At 36.0% G+C, this 16,180-nt stretch overlaps 1 protein-coding gene and 1 long non-coding RNA gene across 3 annotated transcripts in view; one reads left to right on the forward strand and one right to left on the reverse strand.

Annotated features, from left to right (window-relative positions):
- The window catches only part of DPP10 (dipeptidyl peptidase like 10), a 1,275,784-nt gene that overhangs the window by 1,237,940 nt on the left and 21,664 nt on the right, over nt 1-16,180 (reverse strand). The window lies entirely within an intron of this gene.
- LOC140611888 (uncharacterized) overlaps nt 4,588-16,180 on the forward strand; it is a 33,692-nt gene continuing 22,099 nt past the window's right edge. For both annotated transcript variants that reach the window (XR_012013203.1, XR_012013204.1), the window contains exons 1-2: nt 4,588-4,639; nt 9,849-9,957. This is a non-coding gene — a long non-coding RNA (uncharacterized lncRNA). The remainder of the gene's footprint in view (nt 4,640-9,848; nt 9,958-16,180) is intronic.

Below are 16,180 nucleotides of genomic sequence, written 5' to 3' on the forward strand. Positions count from 1 at the left end.
TGTTTGTTTGTTTTAATATTTCCAATCTGTGTGCTTTATCTCTCCTACCTACCTTCCTTCCTTTTCTTTTTTTGTTTTAGTTTTTGCCTTGTAGCAGTGGCTAGATTTTTCAATAGTTCATTGAATAAGCATGGTGAGAATGAATATTCATTCCATACTACCAATCTTATGGTAAGACCACTGAATCTTTCATCACTTAGTAGGATGTTAGTTGTAAGTTTTTTATAATGCTCTCTATACATTGACATCATTGTCTTGCAGTAAATGGGCATTATGTCTTGTCAAATTATTTTTCTGGGTCAATTCATACAATCATATGATTTTTCTTTCTCTAGCCTGTTAATATTGTAGATTACATTTATTGATTATCAAACCAACCATTCATACCTGAAATAAATCCTACTTGTTCATACTCTATCATTCTTCTTACACATTTTTATTCAACTTGCTAATATTTTGCTAACGATTTTTAAGTCTAAGTTCATGAGAGATATTGATCCGTAGCTTTCTTTTTCGTGCTGTCTTTGGTTTGGGTATCAGGGGAACACTGGCCTCATTAGTTGAGTAATAGTAATATTTTTAGTTGACCAAACCTAGATGCTATTCAGTAGCCCATCACCAATAGAAACAATTGTATATTATCATAGTTCATAAAATGTCCTACTATAAAACATTGAGTATAAATGGACCACAACTCCACACAACAATTATTTATCAATCTTATTTAGTGATTCTATAGGATCCTGCTTATAAAAAGAACCAAATAAGGAAATTAAGCTATGATGTTAGCAATCAGAATAATAGTTAACCTTTTGAGAAGTAATCCCTAAAAGAGAGTAGAGAGGTTCTTTCTAGGGTACTGGTCAGGTTCTATTTCTTTTCCTGCGTGTTGATAAGACAAATATGCATATTTGTGAGCAGTTCATTGGGGTAGGTACTTACCTACCCATTCTGTATGTTTGCTACACTTTGGTTAAAAAAGGAAAACAATACTCATCACCAGCCCCACAGAGAACTCCTCTCCTGGCTACTCTCTTTACTGCCTACTTGAATTCCCAGGGACCAGAGCTAGGTGACTTACTACTCATATAAACATAAAGCTGAAAACAGCTATTTTTATACTGTATTTGACAAGGAAGACATTAATTTCACTGTTTTCAGAAAGAGCCACCATCTATTTTTGTTTTTGTTTTTTTTTTAGGTCTTAGAGTTGAACAGCCTCATTGCTGTCCCATGTATAAGCCAGCTAAAAAGTCTGAGAGTCATTCATATTTCTAGCAGAGAGGAAATGGATCAGAAGGTAGTTCTGGCAACTATTTGTATTTGATATTCACTCTTTCATGCTTGCTTTGTACTTGAAGATAGCAATATCACAGAGTATTCTTTTAAAATACTCAGTTAATTAAAAAATAATTTAGCCTTATAGCATCTGTGATTATAGTTATCCATTCTTTAGTGTTTTGTACTTAAGACTGATAAATTAATAGAAGTTTATTAAACACATATTGGAAATGAAAGCCTTGATGAGTAAAGCACATCAAGAATCTGAGAATATCCTGGCTTCAAAACACTAAGCAGGAATAGTAGGTTCCAGTGGTTAGTGTTACTGTCTTATCTCAAGAGAACAAACAATTCACTGAAAACTACTTATATTCAAGAGATTCAAAGTTCTTAAGCCTTCACATACTTAGAAAGACCCCTAACCCTTCTAAATGACTCTGATGGTTTGCAAAGCCATACACTGCAACAAGCATGCAGCACTCTGAGGAACAGGAAAACTTCTTTGAACAAAGTCAATGAACTCCAACTGCAATGTATAGTCAAGTCACCCTTACAAGAAAGAGTTTCTATTGATCCACCCACCTCTCTCACCTTACTTCTCCACTCCTCTATTTCATTTTACAATGTTCAGAGGAGGAAAAGTTGTCAACAGGAAAAGTTACTAAGTGATACCTTGCATTTTCATACTGTCAGCAAAGGAAACTGTGATCTGAATATCACTAGACAGATTAACTAGTGGTGCCTGCCTCTCACTCTTGAACGTCCATGAGAATCAGATGAAGTGGCATTAAAACATGCAGATGCTCAGATCCCAAATCCACAGATTATGATGGGGCCCTAGATTCTGCATTATCAACAATCACATCATATGATTCTGATACACATGATTTGAGGGGGGAAAAGAGAGGGTGGGAGGAAAGACGAGGAAAAGGAGAGGGGAGGGAAGCAAGAAAGAAAGAGACCAAATCAGGCTGAATAAATGAAAATCCCAAGACCGAAGGTTATCTTTACAAGAAAATAAAGCTTGTTGCTTTCAAATACAAATGACAGTAACAGGTGGGTGTAAATAGTGTTGCTATGTACTAGCAATATGAGGCCTGATTTATAAAGTTAAAATATCATTAAATATCCCAGATCACACACTGCCCTCATTCATTCATTCATTAACTATTTATAAAATACCTCTGGACCAAGACTGGGGGATGTGGCGATAAAATGTACCTTAAAAAGCTGACAATGTAATAGGGAAAACATAAAAACAGGCACGCTTGTGGCTGATTTGTGCTATATTTATTTAAGCCTGATTTCTTCTGGACAAACCAACCACTGTCAAAGATCAAGAATCCATGTCCCAGAGAGCCTTGTGTACAAACACCAACCACACTACTGGGGACTCTGGACCCATCTGTGTCCTTGGGGATGCTGGCATGAATGCTTTACAGACTCCTTTCTCCTTCCATGGAATTAAGACTCTTTAAGCTGACCACATATTTTTGGGCCAAAACAGCTAAAACAAAAGCTAAACAAGAGAAAAGAGAAGTTCCTACACACATGGCAAGTCTTTCATGTCCTCTGAGTGACAATGGTTTCTACTCATCTTCAAGAGTCAGAGTGCAGCTGACCCATCTCTCAGGGTCTATAGCTCTTCTGGAGCACAGCCCCAAACAGAACTTGAAACTCTTGAAGAGAATTTCCATATTACAGCTTCCTGTTGGATGGTAGGCAACGCCTTGCAAGTGGAAGGGAAAGCTACTCAGCTAAAAGCTACTTTTCCATTAAAGCCAAAGTTCAGTCCTAGAGCCAAGCATGGTACTTACATGGCACCAGTCTTTCCTGCACCTTATGGTGAACTTCCTCCTTTCTCAGGATACATTCTAGTCCCAAGACAGAAGCCATAATAAGTATCCCTCTGAACATTGGAATTTGAGGTTCCTCCTTAAGAATCTCTCAAGTGTCCTATAGAGCCCTTTATTTACAGGATACCCTGAGGGTTACAGTGGTGAGCGTGTACCAACAAAATCTCGTTCCCACACTTCTAGTCATGATTAGATACAGGATTGATCTGACACAGAAACAGAAGAGGGGCTGTCCAAGCTTTTGTTAACATAACGGGCAAGAGAAACAAATTGTGATTTTATGTTCCTTGTTCTTTTTATTTTGGTTGTCATGTCATAAGCATTTAGTAGAAAAATAATTATAAAATAGTGAAGCACATACAAAATCACAAATCATACTATCAGAATTTTGTGTAGGCCAATGAATATATGTGTGAAAACTCTTCTGAATGTGCATGTGTGTCTATTTTTATAGCTATGTATCATTATTTTTTCTATGTATTATATGTATATTTTAACAACTAAATTTCAGTATTTATTATTAATTTGAAAACTGCTTTTCACTTAATGTATCATGACACCTTTCCATTTCAAAAAAGTTATAGAGTTACCATCAATTGTAAGACTAAATTATGCCTATTGCACAGATTTATCATATTTTACCTAACAAATTCTCTAATATTCCACATCTGGGGCTGTTTGTAATTTTTCTCTGCTATAAGAAATCCTATACATTTTAATGACATTTCTGAGAGCCTCTGATGAATTCACTTTCACCTACATCTGTGAATCTTTGCAATCATTTCATTAGTTTCCTAAACTAAAAATGACAACTTTTTACCTTAATGGAAATAATTAAGTGCTTACATTAGCATTATAGGAAAAGCAAGCCACTTTAGCTGAATAGATTTGACGATAACTGGGGTCAAATAAGTATTTTGAAGGTTTAACATTAGTTTAAACAAAGTTTCCAAATTAATGCATTTGTCCAAAAAAGTAGGAATATACTCTTGTCGCAAACTAAGCACTTTTTCCTGGGGAAGCATTATTATTGATAATTAGAATTTTGTTAGTCATAGAAAAGTAAATAATTATAGTAACAGTGACTGTCGTACACCTAACACTGCACTTGCTTCATTAAATCATCTTCTTATGTTACTTTTATTACCCACTGCTACAAATAAAAAGAAAACTGGAGCTGTACAGTTGGGGCAAGTCTGTCTAGAATTAACACAGAAGATTCCTAGCTGAATATTTTTATTCTGAAGAAAGAAAAAGAAACAGTACAATTGGCAGAACTTGTTCATGGACTGACACAGGTCTCAGCTAGTGGGACACACACCACCCAAAATTGGGCCAGACTGCCTACAACAGGATCTCCCATCTTTTTCAACCCACATGTGGAAAGGAGAGTGCTGAGTCACTCTATGAGTTGGAATGTCTTATTATGGGAATGTGGTTGCTGTGGTAACAGAAGGGCACGAGCCAAGGCAGAGAAGTATTAAAAGTACGGTATTACTGAGGTAAACCTGCCCCATATATGATTTTACAGCAACTTATTTGTGAGCTAGTTTTGACATTTTGCTTTACGTCCTTCCATAATGCTGGAACACATCACAGTGCTAATACAATATACCAAATGTTCTGCTCCCTGGAGAGATCACCATCACCCTTCTGGGAAATAACTAGAAGTTGGGGGAGATAAAAGTCTGACAGCCATTTTTTCTGTTCCTGGCTAGGACTCTTCTGAAACAACACAAGATGAATGTTGGTTAGGGAAGCAGTTTAAATCTGTGGGAGGAGTACTAAGATGACAAGTTGCTCAGTCTCACTCACACCAGTTATATTATTCATCCCTCCAAAGTCCTGGAGGAGAGTATTCATTCCTAGCCTCTTTGGGAGTATAACAGGGAAATCTGCCCCTGAAGCAGGTTTCACCAAGATACCGAAAAAAGATTCTCTTCTTGTCCCAACTCAGGTTCCCCTGAGCAGTTTTTCTCCATTAGGCTTTGACTTTAGCCTATAAGGACTGCTCAAATGACTGTCCAAACCTCTACTCTAAGACACTTAACCAAACTTTAGCATTGGCTTCTAACAACTGAAGGCCCTGTCCCTAGGATGACCTCAGTTCCCCTAAAAAAAAAAAAAAAAAAAAAAAAAAAACGCCTGCCTGAAAAAGCTCAATGCTGCCAGGAAATTTACTTACTTCAGCCAAAACATGGGGATAGGCCAACAGGCCCCTGAACCCCCTATTAGAGCAGTTACTACAGAGAGCTTGCAATTACAAAACTTTCCCCTATCCTTTTAAGATGTAAATCTTCTTCCCCAGGCACCTGAGATCCAGCTTTTTGAATTACAAACATTGAAGGAAATAGCTGTTGCTATCTATGTATGTAGTTATGGATGTATGTGTGTATGTATGCATGTATGTGTGTATTTACTTATACATGTATTTACTTACATATACATACATCCTGTCCCTACAGGAGGGTAGTGGCCTAACTAGCGGGCACCTTGCTCCAACTTCCATCATATTGTTCTATCATAATGATATAAGAAGTGTGCTTTTTTGTAAGTGCCAATTAGCAAACCCAGATGGCCTAGTCATATGAACCAAATCTCCTCTTTACACCACTCAGTACCTTTCCTCTGAATACCCAGCATTTAAACAATCCTACCTTTTATTTCAGTGGAGTTGACCTCTAGTCAGACTAAGGTCTCTCCTCTGTTACAATAGTTATGACTGAATGAAATCTGACTTTACTGCCTTTTTTTAAACATTTTTTAATTTAAATTCAATCTGCTAACATATAGTATAACACCCAGTGCTCATCCCATCAAGTGCCCTGCTCAGTGCCCCTCACCCAGTTACCCCATCCCCCCGCCCACCTCCCCTTTGACCACCCTTTTTTGTTTCCCAGAGTTAGGAGTCTCTCATGGTTTGTTTCTCTCTCTAATTTTACTCATTCTGTTCCCCCCCTTTCCCTTATGTGGAGAAAGGGGAACCTTCTTGTACTTTATTGCCGTTAACAGGTGTCTGGCTTTGCTTCTTTTGATGATACTGCTTGTTGATGCTGTGCAAGTTTCACAACATACCAATCCTGATCTATAGTACTAGATACTCTTTGTGATTTTTGTCGAACATGATTCCTATTCCCAATAGTTCTGATTTCCACTAATCATTTGACTTGTAGTGCTTTTCTTACCCGCGGGAACCTCTAATTCCTTAGTCTTCCTGGTCTTGAAATGTACCTGTCGATCTTTACTCCATTTTTTCTCACGGTTTGGCAATGCATAAATTGTATGCAGAACCATTTAAACAGATAATAGGGGACCCATAAGATACCAAAATAGTTAAGAAATTCATCTCTACTTCTTATCCCTAAAAGGATAAGAATAAAATGACAGTTATAACCTATAAAAAGGGAACTCTTTTTTAATTAAGAAACTATTCTTTTATATCCATTGATATCACATTCAAATTTAATACAATTATACTGTTTATCTTCCAGAGAATACTTTATCATCTCTGTTTATTTCTATTAGTTCTTAACATTTTTAAAGTAGAGAGGTTGTAGGTGTGAAATTTGGTAGAAACTTTGCAGAGATAGGTTTTTCAATCATGTTCCCAGCTCCACCTGATTATCCTGGAATCTATCTCATAGCACAGCAATGCTGGAATTTTCTCTGCTCTAATCCTTTAACACCTTTTACACTGCCTAAAGCAAACAAATGTCTTTTGACTTAGCCAGGAAAATAATCCAAATCATTCAAATTCAAACTAGTTTCCATTTTGAATTTATAAGAACTAAGGAGGTAACAATAGAATACTCATATTGCCAACATCACATTTTTATTGCCCTTCACTTAATAATTGTATTGAGGAAGCATTATTTATTCAGCCTTAATGATATGCTATGTGTTTAAAAAGACATATGTGACATAGTCAGTTGTGAAATAATGATACGGATTTTAGAGGCCAAAGAGGTTAATCTAAAAGTGTTTGGCTTTCTCTTTTCTCTTATTTGCTTCCATATTTGACTGACAACTATTTGTTGGGAAGCTATTCTGTGTCTCTAATGTGCTAAACAGTAATAAGAGATGCAAACTGTCATCCATTACTATAAAACAAGACCCCAACCAATGAGGTACTTAAAAATCTAACCAGTATGGTAAAACTTGCATGTATAAAGCAATTAGCAAATAAGGCAGTATATATGAAGTGAAAATTGAATGAAATGTTTTAAACTCCAATTTTAGGTGTGTGGCAGTGCGATATCCTGGCTCTTATAGATGTGGAAAAAGAAAAATATAAGAAATAGAACACATGTCCCTTATTTAAAGGAGCTAAAAATTTAATTAGAGAAAGAAAAAGATAATACATATATGAATATAGCCAGCATTTCTCAAGTAAATCATGAAGTTTCTGGTAATTTCTCAGGTATCAGCAGCTTTATGTGGAAATTCCATACAATAGATATACATAAACTTGTACAATTAAGATTGTTTTAATTGCCTGATAAGTCTACACTGTTTATTTACAGCAAATGAAATGCTGGAGAAGAATCAACCAAAGACAGCATAGGCTGGGGTGGGGGTGGGGTGGGGGTGTGGATTATTATGCCTCAGGCCATTTGCTCTTCCCTATATCCATCCTGCACAGACTACTTATCCTGGTATACCTATAATAAGAGATGAAATCTGAAACTGACTTCTCTTTTAGTAACCTAAGCCTCTCTAGAGAAAGATGATTAAGTAGTTTACAATCCCACAGTAATGATCGCTGTGAAACCAATAAGAACATACTCAAGAGAGAACTCTTATAGTCTAGAAATCCTACCACTTGACCAACTGAGAAATCTTTAGACCAGGATAATTGGGTATCTCAACCCAAACTATGGTTAAGACAAAATTTCTCATATGTGATATAAATTCCTCCTATTATTAAAGTAGAATCCTAATCTTGCCAATTTTTAATTCACTTGATTTTAATTACCAAAATGCAAAAGGAGCATATAAATTCCTTCTATTTTTAAAGTAATGGAGCCCTAATCTTGTCAATTTTTAATTCACTTGATTTTAATTACCCAAAATGCAAATGAATATATGTTTTAAATACCTTAAAAGGCTGAAAGGTGACTTAAAATTGTAACTTTTTAAATGAGAAATGAATAGAAAATGGATTTTAATTTCACTTGCCAAAAAGAACACACTCCTTCAGGTGGTTATGGATGGAAACTCTTAGAAGCAACATACTCTTGGTTCTTTTTACTATCACTGATAACTGCAACAGCGAATCCTAGTGGGAACCAGAAAGTCAACTCCAAATGATTAAAATCAACAACAAAAAGAAGAACTACTTACATCTGGGTTGAAAATTCCCACTTAACAAAGCTGCCCTAACAACATTCCTCAGGTGCTGGAGCAACACAACAATGCTTTTGATGTTTCTGTGAATGCAGAGTGAGTTCTGTGGTCAAGGAGAATTCAGTCTGCTTGGCCAATTAACCCAGGAGGACGTATTGACAGGGAAGGTCAGGGGAAGAAGCCCATCTGATTCTTGCGAGACCCACGAAGGGAAATATCTCATGCATGTCTACCCTTGTCAGTTCATGGTGCCCATTTGTTTAGTCTTGTTTACAGTTTCCTCACCCTGGTTTGTTCTTGGCCTATGATCTTGACTATTCCTCTTTTTTCTACTTCTAAATAAAGCTGTGTTTACCAGAAAGTGCATTTTACAATGTCATTACATTGCTGTTCAGGTGACTGTTTCCAAATACACTGTGGAAGTGTCAGGAGATGGTGCATTCTTCCTCAACTTCCCATTCAACCATTTGACCATCTTAAAGATACAGAAAATTTCTGCCTTTCATTCTCCTGGCTTAAAGTTAAATAAGATGGAACATAAAACCTAACCATTAAAATACTAAATTGATTTTTATTTGAGGTCCAAGCCCTCCTCTTTCAAACATATATTCAGAATTCTAAATATTTTGTGCATTTTAAAAGTGTTTGCATTCTCGAGCTCAATTGTGTACCAAGCCTACATTTGCCATGAATTATCAAAAAGATACCCGAGATGATGGACTAAGATAGCAACAGCCCCAGAGATTTCTCAGAGAAAGGTTCATGAGGAATCAAGAATTATGTTTCTCTCTCCACTGCCCATAGTTTAGAGCTATGGCTACCTCTCTCATTGTTATGGAAACACGGGCATGACCTTTACGTTTCTTTCTTTGCTGTGTCTCTCAACTTCTACATCACTAAAAAATCCTTCTCCATTTATCATCTTTTCTACTCTCTTTCCTATCTTTCGTCTTTATCTAAAATGGACACTAGAAACAGCATTTAATCATGGGAAGATTAATAATGGGGAATACAGAAGTCATGAAATAAAATCAGATATTTTAAGGACATGGTTCCATTAATTTTACAAGTGCTTTGACAGTGTCCAGAAACCCCCTTAAAATCCCAACAAAATTATTTTCCGAATTCTATATCCTCCTCTGGGTAAATTTTCCTTTCCTTTGCATCAGCATTCAGAATACATTTTAAAGTTCTCATTCAATTTTACTTTTTTTTTCTTTTATTTAATTACTAGAATTACAAGAGCTCTATTTTCTACACATTTTCATGGCAAACATACACTATTTCAGATACATTAAGGCTAAATAGTCTTTTGTGGACAAGCCTCAGGGGAAACATAACTGCCATTTGTAACTGTTTCTGCAGGGAAATGAATTCTGAGTTCCAAACAACTGATTTACAAATGAACATTTGGAAAGCTACCCATTTGTAAGTGGAAGACTTCTTTCATCCTATATTTTCTGCATTCTAAGCGGTAAGCTTGACAAGGTCATCCAATAGAATGGTCTTAGGAAAAGTTTTTCTAGATGAACAAGATGTGGTCAGCACCCCCTGTTAGCACCAGCTAACCCTGGTGCCAGGGTAATGTCATGCCCTGGAGAGATAAGAACTTCTCATTACTTCTTTAGAACTCTAAATTCACTCAAAAAGGCAGACCTAAACCATGTGATATTACACATCCTGGCTACAAGGCTTATATTTCAGAAAAGTAACTTAACCTTCCAGTTTTATCTATAAAATGAGAAAACAACCTGATGAAATAGTGTAACAATCAGAGGAGTATATATGGAGTCCCTAAGAGCACCCTAAATTTAAAATAAATGGCTAACAAATGGAGGTATTATTATTAATGATTCAAAGTATCGATTAGCATCAGAAAGACTCAGGAAGAAAATCAAATTGATTCATCAAAAAACAAGTATTAAGCTGTTATTATCTAGACAGCACTGCAAGAGCTTCGCTGGAGATATACAGGCTGGCAGAAAGACAGGGTGGTCTACCCTAAAGATTCTCAGTCTGAGATGGCAAACAATATAAGCCAACTATGACCTGCAAATCCTCTTGTGTGTTTGTCCCTCACAACGTTTAAAAATTTGAATTCAAATCAAGATTTAGAAACAAGATTTTGCATGAGATTTTCAGATTCTCTTGAAAAAATATGCACTCACATTTCTGCATGACAAGACTCAGGTGGAGTTGAAAAGCAGTTTTCTCTTTTATGTGAGCTATGAAGTCTCGGTCTCACCACATTCACCACCTAGTCTACATCCATGATTTACCCACTGGTCCCACTAAGCAACTGAGTTTACAATCTTTGTTGTGTATACAAGGCTATCTCTTTTAAATATATTATGGTATATTTATGGATGGCTCAGTTGTTTAAGTGTCTGTCCAGCTCAGGTCATGATCTCAGGGTCCTGGGATCAAGCTGCACATCGGCTCTCTGCTCAGCATGGAATCTGCTTCTCCCTCTTATTCTCCCCTCTGTGCTTGCTCTCTCTCAAACAAATAAATAAAATCTTTAAAAAAAATTAAAATAAAAAATATAAGACTACCTCTTAAGGAATCTTTTACCATTTACTACCTTCATAACAAAGTTTTAAATTGTCTATTTATTTTAGAAAGTCAAAATGTATCTGTATCATAAAATCAACAAGGACTTAAAGTTGCTTTTCAAAATAGTCAGACAACTGTTTAGACTCTGTATTTCAATACTAATAATAATGGTTCATGTTTACTAGTGCTTAGGGCCAAGATCTATTCTAAGCTTTCACCTATATTAATTTATTTAACCCTCACCATAAATTTTTGAGGTAGGTACTGGTTTTCCTTTCCCATTTAGCACAAAAGGAAACTGAGATAACATCTCAAGATATTAAATGACCTGCATAAGGTCACAAAGCTGAGAAAAGGCAGAGCCAGGACTCACACCAGGCAGTCTGGTCCCAGGACCAACGATCACAACTATCATACGATACAGACTTTCAGTACATCCCATCTTTTCCCTAATAATTTGAAATACTACCATTATAATATGCTTAAATTCATATATATAACATACTACAAAGACATGTATACGCATTATTATGCTATTTTTTTAAAGATTTTATTTATTTATTCACGAGAGAGAGAGAGAGAGAGGCAGAGACACAGGCAGAGGGAGAAGCAGGCTCCACACAGGGAGTACGATGTGCGACTCGATCCTGGGACTCCAGGATCACACCCTGGGCCAAAGGCAGGCGCTAAACCGCTGAGCCACCAAGGGTTCCTCTGCTATTATTTTCTAATGATAAAATACATATAGTCAATATCAGACTGCTTTAATGACTGTGGCTTTATAGAATGTTTTGATACATTTCTTTACTAATCCAAAACATGTTCTCCTCCAAATAAGTTTTAGAATAAATTTGTCAGGTCTGCAAAAAAATCATACTGGGATTTTAACTGGTATTACATTAAATTTATGGGTTAATTTTTGGAGAATTATCATTTTAATAATATTAAGTCTTTCTTAATAATTAAGTCCTTCTTAATATTATTTCTTTAATAATATTAAGTCTTTCAATCATAGAGTAGGCTGATTGAAAAGATCTTTATGCAGTGAAATTGATAGGGCTTGATGATAAATTGGAAATGAGGGACAGAGAAAGGACAGCTTGCCGATTTTTTTTTTTTTAACAGATATTCCCTTGATCTGTTCAAGAACTGTGATGACAGTAGGAAGCACTGGAGCAGGGAAATCCTCTTCATCTTGAGCCATTTGGAGTATAGAAGGGAATAGAAAAGCACCTCAAAATGGCATACCCTTCACTATAGTAGAAATGGTAGATGAAAATGGGTAGTAGAGTAAGCAGTTCCACAGGGAAAATCAGGAGAGGCTGAAAGAAAGAGTGGGATACAGGAGAGAAATGATATGAACTAACATTTACTGAGTGCTCACCCTGTGCCAGGCCATGTGCTAAGTACTTTATATATAGTTGACCCTTAAGCAACATGGAGGTGATAAGCACTAACCTCCACATCGCAAATATCTGTATATAATTGTGGACTCCCAAAAACTTAACTACTAATAGCCTACTGTTGGCCGGAAGGCTTACTGATAAAAAACAGCAGATTAACACATTTTGTATGTCATATTATATACTGTATTCTTACAGTAAAACAAGCTATAGGAAAGAAAATATTAAGGAAGTCATAAGAAAAAGAAAATACATTTATAGCACTGTAAAAAAAAAAAAACCCACATATAAGTGGACCCGCACAGTTCATATCCATGTTGTTTAAGTGTCAAATGCACACTCATCTAATAGCACTTAAAAACAAGTGGGTGAAAAAAAATAATTAAAAAAATAAAAACAGATAGGTGATATTGTCCTCACTACAAATGAGAAACCAAGTTCAGAAAAATTACTTTCACACAGCAAGAAAATGTTAAGAGTAGAATTTGAACCAAGGTCCCTGAGCGCAATGTCCGGAATGATTGTACTGTACGTGGAATGTAATAGGTTTCCTCTACTCTGGGGCCCCTGGTTTGTCAATGATTAGAGATGTCCTCTGGCAGCTCTTACAGACACAGCTGTCATTATAATCAAAATGGGAAAAACTAAGATTACCAGTTGTACCACTCCATACGCAGCAATTCTCTTGAATACAATAGGCAATTATGAAGTATAACAGAAATTAATGTAATTGACTCTAAAAATAAGTTGAGCAGTTCCATTTAGTAGAGGATATAGTTATGGATAAAAATAAAATTAAAAATAAACTTTTGCTCTGGGAAGGACATAGCTAAGAAAAAGACAAGCCACGGATTTATAAATATTTACAATAACATATCTAATAAAGGGCTTATATCTAAAAGAGAAAAGAAGAGTAAGTCTCAATGAGAAAACAACCTAATTAAAAGTAGGCAAAAGAACTGAACAGATACCTCACCAAAGAAATATACAAATGACAAATAAGTATATGAAAAAATGTTCAATATCATTTATCATCAGGCAATTATGCAATAAAGCAACAAGATGTCCCTCCATGCACTTTAGAATGGCTAAAATCTAAAGTGGTGGCTCAGTGGTTGAGTTTCTGCCTTCGGTTCAGATTGTGATCCTGGGGTCCTGGGATCAAGTCCCACATGGTGCGCTCCATGGGGAGCCTGCTTCTTCTTCTGCATATGTCTCTGCCTCTCTCTCTGTATCTCTCATGAACAAATAAATAAAAATCTTTTTTTTTTAAAAAAAAAAGAATGGCTAAAATCTAAAAGCAAAACAAAAACATGACAATAGCAATCCTGCTGGTGAAGCATTCTTATTCATTGCTGGTCAAAATGCAAAATGGTATAGAAATTTGGAAGACAGTTTTTCAGTTTCTTATAAAGCTAGATATAGATTTACCATATGTCCTACCAGTACCATTCCTAGGTATTTGCCCAAGTGGTTTGAATTTATGTCCACTTAAAAACTGTCGTGTGAATGTTATAGCAGTTTTATTCAAAATCACCAAGATGTTCTCCAAAAGGTGGAGGGATAAACACACTGTGATACATCCACAGAGAATGATATTCTGCACTAAATGGAATGAACTAGTAATCCATCCTACAATATGGATGAAATTTAAGTGCATATTACAATGCAAAAGAAATCTATCCGAAGACTACGTACTCTACAATTCCATTCATACAACATTCCAGAAAAGGCAAAAGTATAGACAAAAACTGGTCAGAAACTACAAGGATTTGGAGAAGACGACCACCAAGTAGGTGACAGGGAATTTTTAAGGGTGGTGAAAATATTCTGAATGGCACTGTAGGGATATGTGACTCTATGTGTTTGTCAAAATTCATAGAACTTTACTAAACAAAGAACGTCTCTTAATGTATGCAAATTTTTAAGATAACTAGCAGGTTAGGAGAGCCCAAGATGGAACGTGTATTGTGACAAAAGAGTCAAAAATATTTTAAAAGTATAACCCAACCTCACTGAAGAGAGTAAGTTAAAAAGGTATTGATCTAAGTAACTTTAGAAATGACTGGAAGTGTAAGTCTAGACATCAAAGCAATTATATATATAAGCATTGCGCTTTAATTGGTAGAGTATTCTAATTGATATTCAAATATTTTTCAGGGGCATGCAAAACAACATTTTTTTTTATAAATTTATTTTTATTGGTGTTCAATTTGCCAACATACAGAATAACACCCAGTGCTCAACCCATCAAGTGCCCACCTCAGTGCCCGTCACCCAGTCACCCCCACTCCCCGCCCACCTCCCTTTCTACCACTCCTAGTTCGTTTCCCAGAGTTAGGAGTCTCTCATGTTCTGTCTCCCTTTCTGATATTTCCCACTCATTTTTTCTCCTTTCCTTATTATTCTCTTTCACTATTTTTTATATTCCCCAAATGAATGAGACCATATAATCAAAACAACAATTCTTGAAATCATAGTACATGTAAACCTGGAATCAAAAAGTAAGTAAATAAATGATCAATCCCAAAAGCCAGGTTTGTCACTGTTGGAGTTGAAAGGTTACAGACAAGCGATAATAATCTACGTGTTACAGTATTAGGATTGGAAACCTCCATATAAACTCAGGTTTAAATACTTAATAGAGATGCATATACTTAATATAAATGGATATAGATAGGGATGTCTGGGTGGCTCAGTGTTTGAGCATCTGCCTTTGGCTCAGGGCGTGATCCCGAGGTCCTGGGATCGAGTCCCACATCTGACTCCTTGCAGGGAGCCTGCTTCTCCCTCTGCCTGTGTCTCTGCCTTTTTCTCTGTGTCTCTCATAAATAAATAAAATCTTTATAAAAAATGCATATAGGTAGAGAAATAGTTATATATACATATATATTTTTATAATTATGTATATACACACATATATACATACATAGGTTAATATATACTCCTGTGTATCCTAACTCTCTGATGAGAGAGCCTAGAAGCAATAATACCCCAGTAATAATGAGCACACCTGGCACCCAGATCTTGATTTCTAACATCTTTCTCCAATAAAAGGAACCAGGGCTCCTTGGAGAAATGGAATTCCAGGGCCAGGGTGGAGAAATAAACAAGATAAGCCTGAAGTGTCTTATAGTGTCAGAAAGTAAGAAAATGTTCAAGAAGCAAAAATGATGAGAGTGTGTCAAAGGGACACAGGAGCTGACACGAAAGAGGTCCCAATGTCCAAAACTAGAACAATTTGAGCAACAAAATAAATGAAGTAGTATTGGATTACAATCCAATATATAAAATAAATATTCATGAGTACATACAAAAGAGATAAATGGTTGAATAAATAGGCAAACCAGAGGAAAGTTACAAATCTCTGAGTAGAAGAGATTCAAATAACTTATGTAGATAATTCCCCCCTCAAAGAGATGGAGCATAACTACCCAAAGTTAAAATCATCAAGTTACAAGACATGTTGATAGCATATGCCTTTGGTATAATATGAATTGAAGAGCAAATCATGCTTGAAGTTTTCCTCCCCCAAATATATGGCTTCAGTCTAACTATGAAAAAAAAAATCAGACAAACCCAACTTGAGAGACGTTCTACAAAATAACAGACTCTTCAAAATGCCAAAGTCATCAAAAACAAGAAAAGCCAGAAAAACCATCATAGACCTGAGAAGACATGTGACTAAATGTTGATTGTGTGGAATCAGGAGTGGGATCCTGGAACAGAAAAAGAACA

The sequence above is a fragment of the Canis lupus genome, chromosome 20 (assembly GCF_048164855.1).
Source record: "Canis lupus baileyi chromosome 20, mCanLup2.hap1, whole genome shotgun sequence".
NCBI classification, from domain to species: Eukaryota; Metazoa; Chordata; class Mammalia; order Carnivora; family Canidae; genus Canis; species Canis lupus.